Source organism: Ambystoma mexicanum, chromosome 3q, assembly GCF_040938575.1.
Source record: "Ambystoma mexicanum isolate Mex_15411 chromosome 3q, UKY_AmexF1_1, whole genome shotgun sequence".
Lineage (NCBI taxonomy): Eukaryota > Metazoa > Chordata > Amphibia > Caudata > Ambystomatidae > Ambystoma > Ambystoma mexicanum.
The window spans coordinates 3454644-3471622 of NC_090926.1; the positions used below are offsets into that span (position 1 = coordinate 3454644).

Genomic DNA, 16979 nt, shown 5'->3' on the forward strand with positions numbered 1-16979 from the left:
AGCCAAACGGCTCTTAGAATAAGTATTGTGGCAGAACCGTCAGGCATTCCTCCCAGGTACGGGAAAGTAGGCTGATGCAAAGGGACAAGTAGGTCAAACACTTATCCATAGAACATGTAGCATGCTAGCATATCTAAAAATATACACCTTTTTATTTAGTAAACCACACGCAGTAAACTTATACCAATTGCAAAAGTATGTCCTAAACCACTCCCACTTGTATATTCTGTTGTAGGTGCACTACTTGGTGATGAGCACATTACATAAAAAGACAAAGGGTGGGAAGATGAGTGAACCAGACATCAAAACAGTTAGAATAGTCATTACATGATACCTTTGCCAGCACTTTGTAATTGTTTTTTTATAACTATAATTGTTTTTTTTATAACACGCTTAATACCGAAGAGGTTTTCGAAGTGCAGATTTGGGATTCGAACCTGTGTTGATCTGCGTTGTCTTGCTTCCAAGACGAGCGTGTTGCCACTAAGCTATACTACCTGTTGCAAACAAAGTTGCAGTGATTACAGACTTCTAGAACATAGTATTTGGAAACTACAAATGCTCATGTCATAGTAAATGATGGGCCTAGAGTGAAACATTACTGAAACGCAGACAGAGCTCACCAAGAGAAATGTATTCTGAGAGCACCAAGGTATTCAACTTCAGGGAATAAAAAATATTGTTACCAGAATTAGTTGCATTATAATCAGGCATGCACTTTAGCAGAAGCGGAATAGATGACTTAACATCCACTGGTGGTCCAAGCTGTAATTCTGGTATTTGGCCTAAAACTTAATGGACCCAAACATGATGCAAGAAAAATGTCCAGGGGCTGGTAAGCACAGAGTTTTGGATCGGTGACATTTTCCCCCAGAAATCAACAGGATAGTCAATAAGAAATGTGTGTGTGGGGAAAAGGCATGCAAGTCTTAGTTCTATCGCCCCGTTGTGGATTTGGCAGAAAACAACCCCAGGAAGGACCAGCGGGGTCCCCAATGAAGGGATTCAGATGCAGGGTTGAGCACATAGTGCCAGAAGATGCATCACAACAGGAAAAGCCTCAATGGAAACCAATGAGAAAATGTGGTTGTAACTGGCCTGCAAATAGTCTCACCATCAGACCATTGGGACTCCTCAGCAAAAGTATTTTGAATAACCCACCAACCCAGGCACAGAGGAACATACCCTGTGTTTGTTCCCAGAACATTGATTCCAGGAAGATTGAATAATGTGTTCATGTGGGTTCTTTAACATTCAAAGTAAATCATAAACAACATATATGAGTAAATGAGTAAATAACCAGATGACCATCACTTGTCCTGGGTAAATCCCTTCCCCAGGATTGTTCAAAGTAAATTTCTCCAAATGTTCAGAAAGTAAAGCCTTGAACCAGTTCTTGTAAGTTCCAAAGGAAACAAAAGTTCACCAAATAAAAATCCACTGGTAACAGTTCTTCAGCTTTCTGTTGAAAAGGTCCCTTCTAATTCCAGCCAGGAAAACTGCACCAATGGTAGTCCTGGATATCCTCTTTCCAGGATTGTTTTGCCACAGTTCAAAGGATAAAGATAAAACTTCTGCTTCAACAACTTTAATGCATTTCCGACCTCTGCAGTGTCTTTGGTATAATTGTGAGGATGCTTCTTCTTAGGGTTTTCTTCCCTCTTGACAACCCCCTTCTACTACTGTTACTATGGGAACATGCTCCTTTGTTCCACAGTATGCCACTACTTCAACCACCTTCAGTGTAACATCTACTGACAGTATTATATACAACCACAGTTCTGGTAATTCTGCTTCAACCATGTACTTTATGATTCTCAGGCAATTTAAAGACCACTTTTCAACCTCCACAGGTAGGCAGGGCACTCTTCTCTTCTATGCTGTAAGAAAAGGGCAGCCTCTTTGTCTCTTCTGTCTTATTGCTGCCAGTATAACCTGCCTCCAGACTGCCTTTCTCTCAACTTCATTAGACTTGGCATTCCAGATTGTTGACCTAATCTTCTTACAAGCACCCACCTTCATTCACTATTCTTGGTTCCAGTAGCTACCCTGAAGCTACTCTTCCAGATTTGGATAACAATGTCATACTTGTATCAGAGGACACTGGACCTTTAACAACTTTAATAAACTCAGAATGCAGGAGGATTGATTTCAAAAGGGCTGTTTTCACTATAGAAAGGATTCACCTACTGGCTTGGGTAATGCTTGTTCTCGTCAGTTCAGCAACTTCTACAGTTCTAAAATACTTGTTCTGGATGTTACAAGGTTGAATTTTCAAAAGAGAAACAGATTTAGGTACACGCGATTTCTCTTGAAGGAGGATCTTTACCTTTAAAGACCCATAAGAAATTGTATTCCCTTTTATTAATACAGAGTTATCTTCTGACTACTGTCGGGAACCACAATTGTTCACAAGCAACCTCTTTGATGTAATATGCCTTGCAACAATTTGTGAAAGTCAACTTTAGGTTTCGAAGTGTTTTGAAAAACGTTTGCCTTCCTAATTGGAGACAGGCGACCACTCCGGTAACGTTAAACAGTTGAACAATGGAGTTTTTTTCTTTACACGTGAGCATTCTAGCTTGTATTAAAAGTGCACTTGATACATTTCCATTGTCAGCAGGACTCTTCTCAACGACTAACAAGTTCTACTTGCTCCCACTCTTGCGCCAGTTAATATAGAGCTGGTAATCGTTACCGGCAAGATTTTCAAAGTGAACCTGCACATGGAGCTTCACTCACCGGCTCCTTCCACTTCCCGCCTTCTTCTCCTTTTGTTACTACTTTAGGCACTCTTGGGACCCCCACCCCTCTGCAGCATGGGTGTCTCCTGTCCGGCCTCAACCACAGGGAGTCTCCTTCCTCCTGTCCCTCAGTTTGCTTTGTTACATGGGCCTCCGGTTGTACTACGATCATGGCCCTGCAATTACAGCTACTAGGCTCACCTGCGAAAACCTTAAATCTCCAGAAAGTAACAAGCCTTTAATGTGTTTCTGGCCCGCAAGGGATTTAATAGAAGGTTGAGTGATTCAATGTCATGATATGATATGGCATTTAAAATGCGCCTATACACAGTGTTTCAAGGCACAACAAAGTTTAAAGTATTAAATTATGCACATCTGATTCCTGCAGCTGTAATGCTGGTTTACAAAGTGAAGTGATTTGCCCTAGCTGTACAGTTGTCCCCTCTTTACAGGTGGCAAACCGAAGCATCTCAAAACCAGCGAGCAATCTGTTATTCCAAATTGGGGTTAGTGGAAATGGAAAAGTGGAAACCTGATGTTTTATGATGGCCTGGGACCAATAGTGAAGATTGGTAGGATTGCTTTACCTGTATTCAAAGGCAAGGAACAAGCCTGTAGCATCTTTCATTGGGATAGGGAGACCAGAGTGCTCCATTGAAACCAATGTGTAGTGTTCTTCTGTCGACCAGTCCAATGCAGCAGAGTGATTCAGCTGTAAATGATTAATTAGCAAGGTTGAAGACACTGGATTCCCTTTCGCAAAGGAGGTTGTAAGTATTTGACAGGTGACTCGAAATATTGTTTGCAGAATCGATGTAATAGTTTATTCAAGGATTGATGAGGGAGGGATCAAAATGTTAAGTAGCCAATGTTAAACACACAAAAACTTAACTTACTGGATCTTCCAAGATTATGGAAACAAGATGGCATTTTTTCTGGTTTGTTGTTACAAAAGCGTGATCAATACGTTCTGTCAAAAATATACTTGGTGCTTCTCCCACTGGAGAATTGGATTGCCTGGACTGTGACACGGGCCTCGGATTTTCATTTGGAAGGATTGATCTTTAAGCCTGAGACTTCACAATAATTGCTCTTGAGGGATGCAGAAGAGTATTGCATAATAAAGATAATGTCAGTGAATAAGGCTTGTTTTTGACTAATCATTCTGGGCATTTCCATTCCGGAGACTAGACTGAGGATGAGGTTTCGTTGCCATGGCGTCAAGCCACTGTTGGAGAGCGGCCACCCTGGACTTGTCCCTCTACAAATTGGAATCGTACAGTAAAGCATACCATTAGAGTTATTGTGGTAGATTTATTTCTAGCTTGTGAAAATCTTCTGTAAACTGGAGTAAAATGTATCTAATACCTTTTTGAATGGAAGTGGCCAAATTATTTTTCGGGATCTACCGAAGCATAGCTTTTCTGTACATATGATCCAGTATTCACGAAGCTCTGGATATTGTCTTCATTCTTTGGCCTATTGTAAAGCCAGTGTGGTCAGCCTCCACCAGGGAAGGCAATAAGACTGCCAGTCTAGATGCCAGTATCTATCTAATCTAACAATACAATAAAAGGAGGCCAGATGTATGTTTGTCCAATGGAGTAGCTTTGCTTGTTGTCACCGCTAGAGGGAGCTGTAGGCTTAGGCTAGAAAGTGGTCCTGTGTTAATAAAACCTGCACTTTAGCCCGTGTATACTCGTTTTGGAATGAATGAGAATCCTAATGGAGTACAGCGAGGGGCCAATAAAATGTATAAAGCAAGGGATCTTTTATCAGGTTTATTTAATAAGCCATGGATTGATTAATCATAGGAGGTTATTTCTCTCATGGTAAGAAAACTTAACAGACCATCCTATGTGCTAGCTCTTAGGGAGATTTATCAGTTTTATGCTTGATCCCCTCGCCTAGTGAGACCCTGTAAGAAACCTGATGGTATTCTCCCACCTACTCCCCGGTATCTTTCATTCAGGTGGCCAGGTAAGGGCCATTGCTTTTGGATCCCGACCCTGAGGATGGACAAGCGAGGGAGGATCACCTGAATGGAGGGTCACTGGGGATTGGGAGGAGAATACCAAAGGGTGAGACATGAGACACCAACCCACTCTCCCTCTGCCTTAATGGGGGTATTTCCTATCACACCCCATCTCCCCCTCCCCATTTACAATAAATACTGGGATGAGGAAGAGGTGATCCGGAGCAATGCAGATTACCCATAGAAACATAGGAATACAAAGTGAGGCCTACCATGTAACACCTTTGAATTGTCCCACTAATAGTCAGGTACGGTAAGGCACTTTACTCCAACAGTGCACACCTGACTCCAATTGACGCTTAACTGCATTATAAAAAGGGTGGTTCTGCCAGAAGCAGAGAGCGAGCTGGGGTTGCGGATGGGAACAGGAGAGCCTAGGAACTGGCAGCTGCAAGAGAGGCCTGGAGAGTGCAGAGATGAGCGGCCTGTCGAGACGCTGGCCCGGTGTGTTCGAGGGGCTTGCAGCCTGGCTAGAGAGTCATGTCTCCAGTGAGCCGGAGTGAGGCAGACTGCGACTTGCTGGCCGAGTCCAGAAAAATGCTCCTTCCCTTGGGACGTGTCATGGTCCCAAGGGTATCTGAGGGGCAGGTGGTGGGACCTGACCTCGACCCAGTGTATCCTGAGGAGACTGCTTGCCAGCGCTGAGTTACCTGGTAAGTTTCGTGCAAGTGAAGAAACTCTGGAGCGTGCGGGTGACTAGAGCAGGAGTAGGAACCGACGAGATGTCCAAGCGGCACAAAGGTAAAGAAAGCAGCAAGCAAGAGATAAAGTAAAAGGAAAGTAAGAGTGAACATAAAAGATGCCCTAGCGGCTGCAGAAGTAGAAAGATAAGAGGAAAGTGAACTTTAAAGAATAGAAGAAAAGGAAAGGGGTGCAAGCGACTTGAAGGCAAAAAAGGTGGTGCAAGCGACAATGAAGCAAAAAGGGAAAGGTGCAAGTGTGCACAACAACGCGAGGTGTGCAAGAGGTGCAACCAGAAGAAAGCAAGAAGGTGCAAGTGTGCACGATAAAATGGAAAGTGTGTAAAAGGAAAACATTTGAAATAAAAAGGGGTGCAAGAGGCACCTGTAAAGAGATGGACCTGCACCAAAAAGGAGAGGTCTAGAGGGATCAGAGTGGCCATGCCTGGGAGGAACAAAGAGCCCGGCGTTATCGATCTCTGATACTACCGCCATGAAAGAACTGTACATTGGTAAATACATCCTGGTGAGAAAATTTATTACGCTCTGAAACAATTGTGTACGATTGCGATAGAAATAAAATATCAATATCAACTTTTTTTGTGTGTTGAACTTTGTGAAAAGAGGCTTAGACTTGGGGAAGGGAGCCCCGAGAGGCCCAACAGAACTGTCTTTTTTGTTTGGAACTGGAAGGAGCAAAGCTTGGGGAAGGGAACCCCAAGAGACCCAGAACTACTGTTTTTAAGGAAAGAGGGATACTTTGTATCCTTCCTAAAACTTTAGCTTATGAGAGATTTGTACATCCGACCTTTTGTGGAGTGCCAAGGGGATACCTAGTATCCCCCTTCGCTCTGCTCCTGTGACATTTTGGTCACAGTGACAACCCTAAAGTTATGGCTGGTGACAGTGGACGTGTTCTACCAACTTTTGTGCACTTTTCTACCGCAGGCTATACCCAAAGCCCTGTTTATGCACAAAAGGGTCACTTATGTTCCAACATGGTGGCTCCTTTCTTTTTTCATCATTTCTTGTTGAGTTGTCCTTTAGTAGCCCTTCTTCTACCATTCTGGAAGGGGGGCTGTCTGAATGGGAGTTTTGCCTTTGGCAGGACCCCCTTTGTGTATCTGCCAAGGCACCAGTGTCTCTGAAGGCAGGAAGCAGGGGAGGAGCCCGAAACCCCTGTATTTTGTCTGTTGGCGTGCCTGAATGGAATCCATTCCCACTGAGGTGCTGGCTGTCCTGATTGGACAGTAACCCGCCCCTTTCTGTAAACTGCAGGGAGAGTTTGCTGAGGAATGAATGGGAATTCATGAGGTGAGGTCCCTGAGGCAGAAGGCAAGTCGACGACTGGAATAGAAGATCTGAAGCGGAAGACGACCAGAGATGCCAGTAGACCCTTCCAGTAATCGCGAAAAGACCACTGCTGTCTAGGAACCTTTATCTTTTCTACTGTTACATGACTTTTGCATCCCTCCTCAACTGAGTTTGGAACTCTGAAAATAGTTAGGGAATGGACTGCTAAAATGCTAGAATCCTTGATAAGTCTTACGAAAGTATAACCCGTTGATACTAGTGTTGAATAACCCCTTTTCCTCCTTGTAACTGAACTGTCATTTGACTGTTCATTGCTGGTGCAAGCCACTACTAGTTAAGTATTTACCTGAAAAAGAGTTGCTAATTTTTTCTATTTGTGTTGGTTAGTCTAAATAGTATTTATTTAACTTTGCCTTGTGTATTTAAAATAAATCTATATTTACTATAACGACAAGTGTGTGAGAGCTTCTTTGGACTAATGTATTTACTAGGTGCTCTGTGCTGACCTACAGCTCACATCCTCATAAGATAAGCCTGGCTCCTCTGCGTTTCTACCAAACCTTTGGGTAGTACAGACTTGTACTAAGAGGTGCGGCCTGTACACCAAGGAATAGTTTTATAGTGTCTCCCCTCCAGGTAGACTTTATGAAAACTCCCCTAACACTAGCATGCAAGATAATTATTTTAAATAATGTTGTGTATTCATCCAGACCCAGAGCATAATTTAAAGGTAGTTGTTTGTGTTTGTTAATTATAATTGGTCTGTATGAGTAGCAAATATCTACACTGGAAAGGAATAGCAGATCAACCTTGCCTAAGTGACGAGCCATAGGCTTATGATTAAGTGGTTGGGTTATAAAGAGAGATCCAAAGTTATAAGTTAAGATGCCTAGTTTTTGTTTTTTCTGAATGGTAAGTGGCACTCTGATCGTCCCTTGAAGAAGCTATTCTATTATGGGAGCACTGCTTTTTTTATTTGTAGACTAATAAACAATTAGCTTTTGTCAGACTTTTTAAGATGGAATTACTTTGACTTGAAGGCTTTAAGCTGTGCCCCCTGCTCATAATTACCAGCGTGCCTCTTGCAGTTCTCAGAGTGCCATCTGCTTCTGAGCTTTGTTCAGTATCTTTCTTGAGCCAAACCCTGGGCAAGGCTTATGAGTGATCGGGAGTTTTGGTCTAAGACCATGTTGAGGTCTTCCCATAATTAAGTCTGCCTTTTGAAACTGAGATATCATAGGGAATGCATTTTGTATAATGTATGCCTGTACTAATTGGGTCCATGTTCAGAAATGTTCATGTAATGTTAAATGTAAACCCAGTTAACTGTCCTGTAGGTCTCGGCACTTGATGCCAACTGAAACCAAGATTTTTGATTAACAAACTTGCGACTGTAATCGTCTTGAACTCTGAGGGGGGGAATGGAAGGGTTTGTTTTTGATCATAGCCTATGAGGACCCTTAGGTAAGAGACAAATATCCTCAAGGAGAGTAATATCTGCTTGTAGGTCAACCAAAACTTTCTATTCCTACTTTTGGTGGGGGGAATTCATAGAAACCATATTTAGATCTATCCTCTTGAAGAGAACAGTTGCAATAAGCACTCACTACTGAGCATGTCGTTTTAGGGACAATTCTTAGTGTTCTTTCTCCGTGCCCCAATTTCCCCAGAGGCCACCACCAGGCAGAGGGGGCTGAGAACACCTGATGCCACTGTTGCCTAGCATCCAAGGCAGAGTATGTCTAGGGGCTACTGTAGTTCTGTCAGACAGTGCTTGATCTCCCGTAGTACTGTTTATCTGTGGCCAGTCGCTCGGAGTGTGAGAGGCTTCTGTTCACTTACTGGACTTATGTGGACTACTATCCAGTGAGTTACTATTGGATCTTTTAGTTTGGTTGAGGCATGGACATAACAGTTATGTCTGTTGATTTATCATAAAGTGTGGACAACAACGCTCTAGTGTCTGGACTTTTTTTTTCGGTACAAGCTGTACAAGATTGGGCCACCCCTACTACTCAAACAAAAGTAAGAGCCTTTTTGAGAACGTACAGGATATTAAAAGCTCCCCTGGATCAGCAGGAAGAGGATGGATTCATGAGTCCTGTAACTCTTCCCAACTTAAGTAGCGAGGATTGGCATTTATTGGGAGGCCCGTTCTTAGAGGAAGTTCAGGAAGCTATTAAAGAAATGAATGCAAGTAAGTACTCCATGGAAGATAGGTTTCTTGTAGAATTTTATGAAACTGGTGGTGCTGAAATGCTGATGAGGCTCTACAATGAAGCGGTGGAATTCAATAGGGCATTAATAACAGTGCCACTTAAGCCAGGGCGAGACCCAACACGCTGTAGCAGTTACCAACCAATATCACTGATCAATGCTGATATTAAGGTTTTGGCAAAGGTACTAGCAACACGACTTCAAAAAGTTATAGCAAAGCTGGTGCAGAAGACCCAGGTGGGATACATGCCTGGCAGTTCAGCGAGCGATAATATGACACTGCTGTTGCACACATTATGGCAGGAAAGAATGGGTAACCCTGGGGTGGCACTTTCTGTCGATGCAGAAAAAGCGTTTGACAGGTTGGAGTGGGGTAACTTATTCCGGAAGCTAGCACGCTTTGGCTTAGGAGAGGAGTATGTAAGGAAAGACAAACTATTATACTCTCAACCTAGTGTGAGAGTGAACATGGGTGGGCACATCACAGAACCATTCAGGATCACGAGAGGGACGCAGCAAAACTCTCTGCTCTCGCCGCTGCTGTTCACGCTAGCATTGGACCACCTGTCTACAGCGATATGGGAGAGCAACGGCTTCACTGGGATACAGACGCCAATAGGGGAAATAAAAGCCTTATTATATGCAGACGATATTATGCTCTCGCTAAGTCACCCCTGCTATTCCATAGCAACTTTAGCAAATGCTGTAAAAGCCTTCTCCACCTTTTCAGGTTACAAGATAAATTGGGACAAATGTGAGGTAAAGCCACTGAATAAGAACACCACAAAGGCTAGTTGGTTGGATCATAACCTTCGGTGGGTGGAAAGGGGCATGATATCTTGGGATGGACCTGAATGAAGGCTTTGTGGGCATGGTAAAAGACAACATTGAGAAAATATGGAACATCAATCTAGAGAAGGCCAAGTGGAAATTGTGAAACTGGTGATAACAGCAAGACTAAATTTTATATATATATATATGAGATTTGGTGTGGGGAAGCATGAGATCGAGGCTGAAGCTGGAGAAATGATATGCCCCTCAGAGGCGGAAGGTCTTAATTTGCCCAATGTAGAATATTACCTGGCTCAGCAGATCTCTCAGGCGACAGCCTTTTATGGGGAACTAGAGGCGATGCTGACTTGGGCCAAGCTGGAACGGAGCCTAAGCAATAGAGAGCGGGTGGCAATGGCATATGAAAAGGTTGGGAACAAGAAGCACCCAATCCCTAGGTCGTAAGGGCCTGGGAGCGAGCATACTCCTTATGTGGATTGTCACTGGCACCGATCAGCCCCAATCTGGAACAATAAGGCTATTGAAATTGGAGGGAAGTGCATACTGTGGACGGGGTGGGCTGCCAAGGGAGTACGACAACTCCAATATATCTGGGATGGAGACAGGCTACTTGGTTATGAATTTCTAGCGGCGACATTTAATCTGGGTCTAAGTTTGCAATGGCAGTACATGTTGCTCACATTGTGTCACTAAAGCACAAGGTGACCTTGGGCAAATACCAAAAAGCACCCAGTGGCAGCAGTTACAGAGCACCGTAACGGGGCAAAGGCCCCAAAAGGAGCTCTGTACACTGCGCTCAGAGCTTCTATGTATGGAGACAGGACCAGGCAGTGAATATTGGAGAGGTGGCAAGGGGTGCTAAATGCACCGCTGAGTGAAGATTGGGCAAAAAGTGGTCTGGAAAATGATACCAAAGGAAGCCGAGAAGTACGACTCAAGTTGACAGTTCAAAATTTTGCATGGGTGGTACTGGACCCCCAAGCGATTGCAGGCAGCGGGGCTTAGGCAGCAAGCCAAGTGTTGGCGGTGTGACGCTCAAGAAGCAGACATCTTGCATGTTTTATGGTCCTGCCCAAAGTTGACAACGTATTGGACAGATACACATAGCTCAATGTAGACCATGCTGGATAAAACCATTGTTAACCCTGAAGCTATCCTGACCTGTGTAACCCCAGAACTTTTTGCTTGACTTTGTGATGATTTTTCCCTTATTCCTGGGTGAGTGGGAATCTCCCCCGACCTCACCTAGTCTTTTACTCTTTTTATGGGTGACCTTTTAATGTCTCTACATAGTGTGTGATTGGCTTTCTAGTTTCCTATAGCTTTGGACTGACTGTAAAGTACTATGGCAGCACACAGCATTTTAACTGCAGTGGCTTCCTTTTTAATTCTTATTATTACTTGGGTGAACTACTGTTCCCAAGAAGGAAAGTGGGATTTCCATCCCCTTTACATTTTATATAATGAGCCAGCACACCCCAACTTGTCCGGAGTGCTTGGGGGGGGATTGGGGAGGATACAATGTATCCCTTGCTTACTTACCTGGTAACATTTTTGTTACAATCGCAAGTTTACCTCAGTGGCTGGTGTGAGTGAAACTACATTTAAGACTTGTAGTCATTATTACTCACAGGCTGTCAAATCAGCCGTGGTAATGCACAGTGCACAGAAGGGTCACCATTCTTGAAGAATGGTGTGCTCCTTCTTTTTTTCACCATTTCTAATTTTCTTGTTTCCTAGGTAGTGTGCCATTCTAGGTGGGACCGACCTTGTTGAAGTTAGCCTCTGCAAAGAATATAAAGGATTCCCGCCAGAGTGTCTGAGAAGGCATGAAGCGAGGGAAGATTACGAAACTCTACAGACCTTTGTCTTTCACCTTGCCTGAAAGGAACCAGTCCCCACTGGGGGCTGGCTGTCCTGATAGGACAGCCAGACCGCCCCCTTTCTGTAAACTTCAGGCAGAGTTTGCAGAAGTTGTGCTGTTGTTCCTGATAAATACTCATTCTGGAAGCTGCTGAGAAGTTCACCACTGGAACCAAATCCGAATAGGAAGATGTGGAAACGACATCTGTAACCATTTCCAGAGAGCCTGCTGAGTAACCGGATTGTGATGTGACCCTTCCAAGCAACCTGGGGGTCCCGAATGCGACAACTCGTACCCAGAGGCTGGTGGAATCGAATAGTCTTGAAGACCTGCATTTTTGAGCCATCCCTCGACATGCTGCGACCTTGCTGGGCTGCAAACCACCAATACCCAGGGACCTCGAGTGGAGTGCATGGTCTTCCAAAATCCAAATTCTGCTGAAACTTTGGTGGACTCCTGCTGGACATCCATAGACACCATTTGAATCCCTGAAGTCCAGAGTGCAGGACCAAGAGAGCAAAGAGAATCTGACCAGCATTATTCGTTCTTCATCTGGATTCTGTAAAAAGGCGCCAAATCCACAGAGCCGCAAGAAACCATGAAGAATCCTTTGATGAAAGCCTCCTCTGGCGCATGCTGCTGCAAGTCCGTTGTCCGTTTCTTGGGTCTCCAGACCAAGAATCCAGGGACCGGGTCCTGTGCTGTTACATCCACCCAGAATCTCTTCATTTCTCCTAAGGTACTTTGTTGGCTTGGGAAATACTTACCTTAAGCCTTGTGTGAATCCTGTGAGGCGGAGTGGGTGTTTCGTGTGCTTGGGAGTTTGCCCATACCATTCGCCCAGGCCTAATGCTGGAACGCATATAGGGACTTGTTGAAGCAGATATCCTCTGGAACTCTGACTTTCCTGTACCTGAACCCTATCCTGACCTTCCTGCAGCTGACTCCTAGACCACTGTGGTCCCTTTTTTGTCCCTGAGATCACTCATGCTTTAGAATGGGGAAGGACTATAAAAGTTAAGGTTTCTGTCTTGAAAATATAACCAGTGTAAAAGTACTTTCTTGTAAATGAGTTGCTGTTAGTATCTGAAATGGAATACGTTTCAAAGTGTCTAAACGTTATTACTTCTTTAGTTGCTGGTTGCTCCTTTAAAAAGTATATAAGTTGCCTTACTTGCTTTGATTAGTGTTCCACGCTTCTTAAAAGTAATAGTGTTGGTACTATTTTATTAGGGTTGACCTACCTTGATTTTAACTGTGAGTTCTTAAAATGTACCATTGGTCTTGCTTTCCCTGATATGCCTTGTGCATTTCTAAAACAGTCTTATTTTAGACTGTTTTAACAGGTCCGGAACAATGTTCAAGGGATGCATACATATGTTGATCGCAGGGACGGGGTCTTCAAAGGGTAGTCTGGAGACACCAGGTCTGGGGAGGCCATGTCGACAATGGTTGCAGTGATTCCTTTGAGGTGTACATGGTGTTTAGCACCTTGAGCGTCCCCATCCATCCAGCCACCTCGGGAGCGCACATTCTTATGTGCGAACTGCGCACGTTCTTATGTGCGAACTGCCATTGATACTGGAGGGGGATGGATGGGCATGAGTCGAGCGCAAAACTCCACCATACTTCTTTCATGAACCTCCTAGACGGTTGGATGTGTTGCCGACTTACTGAAAAATTGAAACGACTATTCATATTAACTCTTTAAAAAAAAAAAATGTAATGTTGATGGCACAAACAAACTACAAATTGTATTTATGTGGTTGTGGTACTGTGTGTAAAAATCAGTTGTCACTGGGGAATTTCATGCAAATGGTTCGAACGACACAGGCAGGTATGCACAATCCAAGCCTTCCATGAATCCATCATGCAAACGCACGATAGGCCACCAGCCTGTACCACCTGTAAAAGAGACCTTTCTTACCAGAATGTACCAGATAACTGTACTTTAGTTTGAAACGCCGCCTAAATTCAATGGCATTGTTACCCTTAAAAAGTAGCTTTCAAGATAAAGTACTTGTGATTTGAAGCATCTCAAAATTACAAATGTGAACGCCCATTGAAGCCAGGACAGTTTGGGACCTAGGGCAATATTATTTTTATGTTCATGGTGAAAAAAAATGTAATTGTTCAGACGTTAAGTCTAGTGATAAATACTCTTGTCTTACATTAGTACGATAAATGTATTCAATTTACAGAAAAAAAAACATTTTGTCAGTGATCTATGGAAGTTACAATGATGTAGGAGAACATCAAATGTTGTCCGTCTCATTTGTCAAACATAGATCCGATCTAGAGTAAACCTACTCATTACTTGGATTACGAGGGTGAACTGTTGCTAAAGGTTTGTGCATAAGGACCATCATCATCCGCAACACAGATCTTGTGAGGCAGGCTGCCCTGAAGTCGTGCAGCTCGGTAACGCACAGCAGTGGTGTCTTCTCCGGCTGTGTAGGCCAAGCATCGAGAGGTTTCTCGGCAGCAGCAGTTCTCCACCTCGGTTGGCATGAGCTTGCAACCATCGCAGGTACACCAGGTAGAAACGTCTTTTATGCGATTGGGTTCAGGCTCTGGTGGTTGATCACCATGCTCACCCGATTTCCCCATTGTTTCCGCTTCTTTCTCTTTGAATTTAATACGCCTCTGAATAGTCGGGCTCATACTGGTATGGCTGTATTTTTGGCATAGTTTCTGAATATTGAATAATTAGAAAATCAACACTCAGAAAAATAAGAATGTGTTTGTATACAAGAACTACTTTTAAAGAAGAGAACGCACTGCAATGTTACAAAAGCCCAAAGTGCAAAAACATGAACAATAGGCACAAACTATGAAATTTCGCATTCACACATGAAATAAACAAGCCTTGTAAAAGTAACATTTAAATATGGTTTGGCAAAGACATTTGCACATAATATAAGATGTTTAAGTAAAAAACAACTACTGAGTTTAATCAGTTCAGATAGTATCAGTTTGCAGGGCGTCGAACTAGGAAGATAGCTGAACAGAGCAGGAACAAGTCACGGAGGCTCGAAACGAAATGCACTGGCACGAAGGAAAAAAACTCCAGATCGAAAAGGGTTTGTTTATATTGGTCAAGGAAAGAGGTGTCTTGGCATTTCCATGGAGATCGTCAATAGCTTGCACACAGAGGACATTGACACGAGACATCCATTGGCTTTTGAAAAGTGGCATAAGCGTCTAGTGATGTCAGTTAGAGGGGCGGGCGATCTATATTATTGCTGCAAGGGCACTTGAACTTAGGGTGATGTATCAACGGATGATTAGCACAAGATGGCAGCGCCCAAAACTTTGTTTTCACATGTTTAAATGTGAGGAAAACTAAGGTAAAATGCATGAAAATTACTTTTAAGCTCAATTACAGTATGCTTAAAAAGACATGCCCGATCGATTGGGATAATAACCTTTCTGAGCGAACTTCCCCTTTTAATACTTACCTATGAATCGCTTATTGCCCTTCTTAAAAGTATAAATCTTTAAAAAATGTATAACTGGGTTATGCTTTCCCTGCAGTGCTTTAGAGCACTTCTAAAATAGTCATACAAGTTTTTACTCGCCTTACAATTGTATTCTGCACTTCTGAAAAGTATCCTTGGTTAAACTATCTATTCCTATGCTTAGTAAGAGTGTAAAGGTTTATGTACCAATAGGTTATACTGACCTTGAATAGCTGCTGCTCTTCTAAAACTGTTACTGGGTTGTGTTTTCCCTGAACTGCTCTGGGGCACTTCTATAAAGTAGTTAACTATATTCATACCCATCCTTCAGAAGCTTTAGTGTACTAGGTAATATACAAGTTAAGTTGCTCCCTTTGAACTGTGTTCTTATAAGTGACATTGGTCTGGTAACTGTATCCAATCTTGATAGAAGAAAGTTACAAGTGTTGGCGTAACAGATTCTGAAACTGAATAACACTGTATGTTGTAACCAATAGGGTCTACTATCTTTGATTTACTGAAGGTAATCTAAAAGTAACTAACTGTGGTTTTACTCCCCAAGAATAGTTGAAAGCCATCATTCTAAATGCGTTATGTAGGGAGAGAGGGCTGTAGCTTGGTACTATGATAAGCCTTGCTGCTCTGTCTACACTACCGCATGTTCTCAGGTGGTACAGATTTATACTAAGAGTGGAGTTTCGTACTGCCTCAGATATGGTTTTATGAAGCCCTTCCTTGGACTTAAGAAAAGCGGTCCTTGGCAGAAGCCTGAGAGGCGGAGATGAGGATGGCGGCATATGAAAGATTGATATGTAGAATGCAGGATAGGGAAGCAGAGTTTCTCCAGCATGGGGTCTGGCATGGATTCACATGCTCATGAATATTCCCCGTCGTCAGGCTGGGAATCCTCGGTAAAGAAAAAACCAGTATCAGTTTCGTTTCTGATCTGTCTTTCGTAGTAATAACCAATCACTGGTCTCTGCGTCATACTGACCACAGCCAATGACTGCCCTCTACCTAAGCACCGCCTCTGGCAGCCATCTTCAGATTTTTACCGCACGTTCATGTGTTGGGATCCTCGTGCTATTGCTCTCGAGCGTTAGTGCTATTTTTTCGCGCTTTTTCACAAAAACTTCGATTCTTTCGGTCAAAAGAGCCTCAAGCTCCACCGATCCTACATCCGATCAACGGGGACCCGTGTCGGATTCATCTGTGCCCCTCAAGGGTGAAGATTTCGTCGAGCTACACTTCGGAGGACTCCAGAAGCTTCTCAGGCCCGGTCTCGGAGATGGCCCAGGAGAAGGGAAGCTCGACGCCCGGAAAGCTGTTCAGGGCCTGCCCTGGATGCCAGCTGCAGAACGTCTTCAAGGAGGACGAACACTCTTTCTGCCTTTACTGCCTTCATGGGGACAAGACGCACGTGGAGAAGGACTGTGCGTTTTGCGGCAACATGTCGGAACGGACCATGAAGGACCGCCATCAACGTCTCGCCAGCTGGCTGGAGGGTAAGAGCCCGTCTGGCGAGAAGAAGAGGAAATCTGAGCGGTCTTCTAAGACCTTTGAGGGCGCCCCGGCGACGGGGGCCCAACATAAGGCCAAGCACCGCGAGTCCGCTGGCACCGGGAGCGCCGAACGGTCGGGCTCTACGGGCGCCAGGCAGGGCGCACCCTCCCCGGCACCATCAACCACGAGCCAACGCTCTGGGTCGGGTAAGAGGAAGGCCGAGCACCCGGCGAAGCTCCTGGAGAGACCCCGGTCGAGCTCTAAGGCAGAGGAGGAGCGTGGCAGTGCCCCCTCCCTCAAGGATAAGGCGGTGAGCGCACCTAAGGTGGTGAAGGCCTTGATCCATTCGACCAAGCCCTCTATCGAAAC

General features: G+C 44.0%; 1 protein-coding gene across 3 annotated transcripts in view; it reads left to right on the forward strand.

Moving 5' to 3' along the window:
* ADSL (adenylosuccinate lyase) overlaps positions 1–16979 on the forward strand; it is a 262886-nt gene that overhangs the window by 183802 nt on the left and 62105 nt on the right. The gene's annotated exons all lie outside the window — the stretch shown is intronic.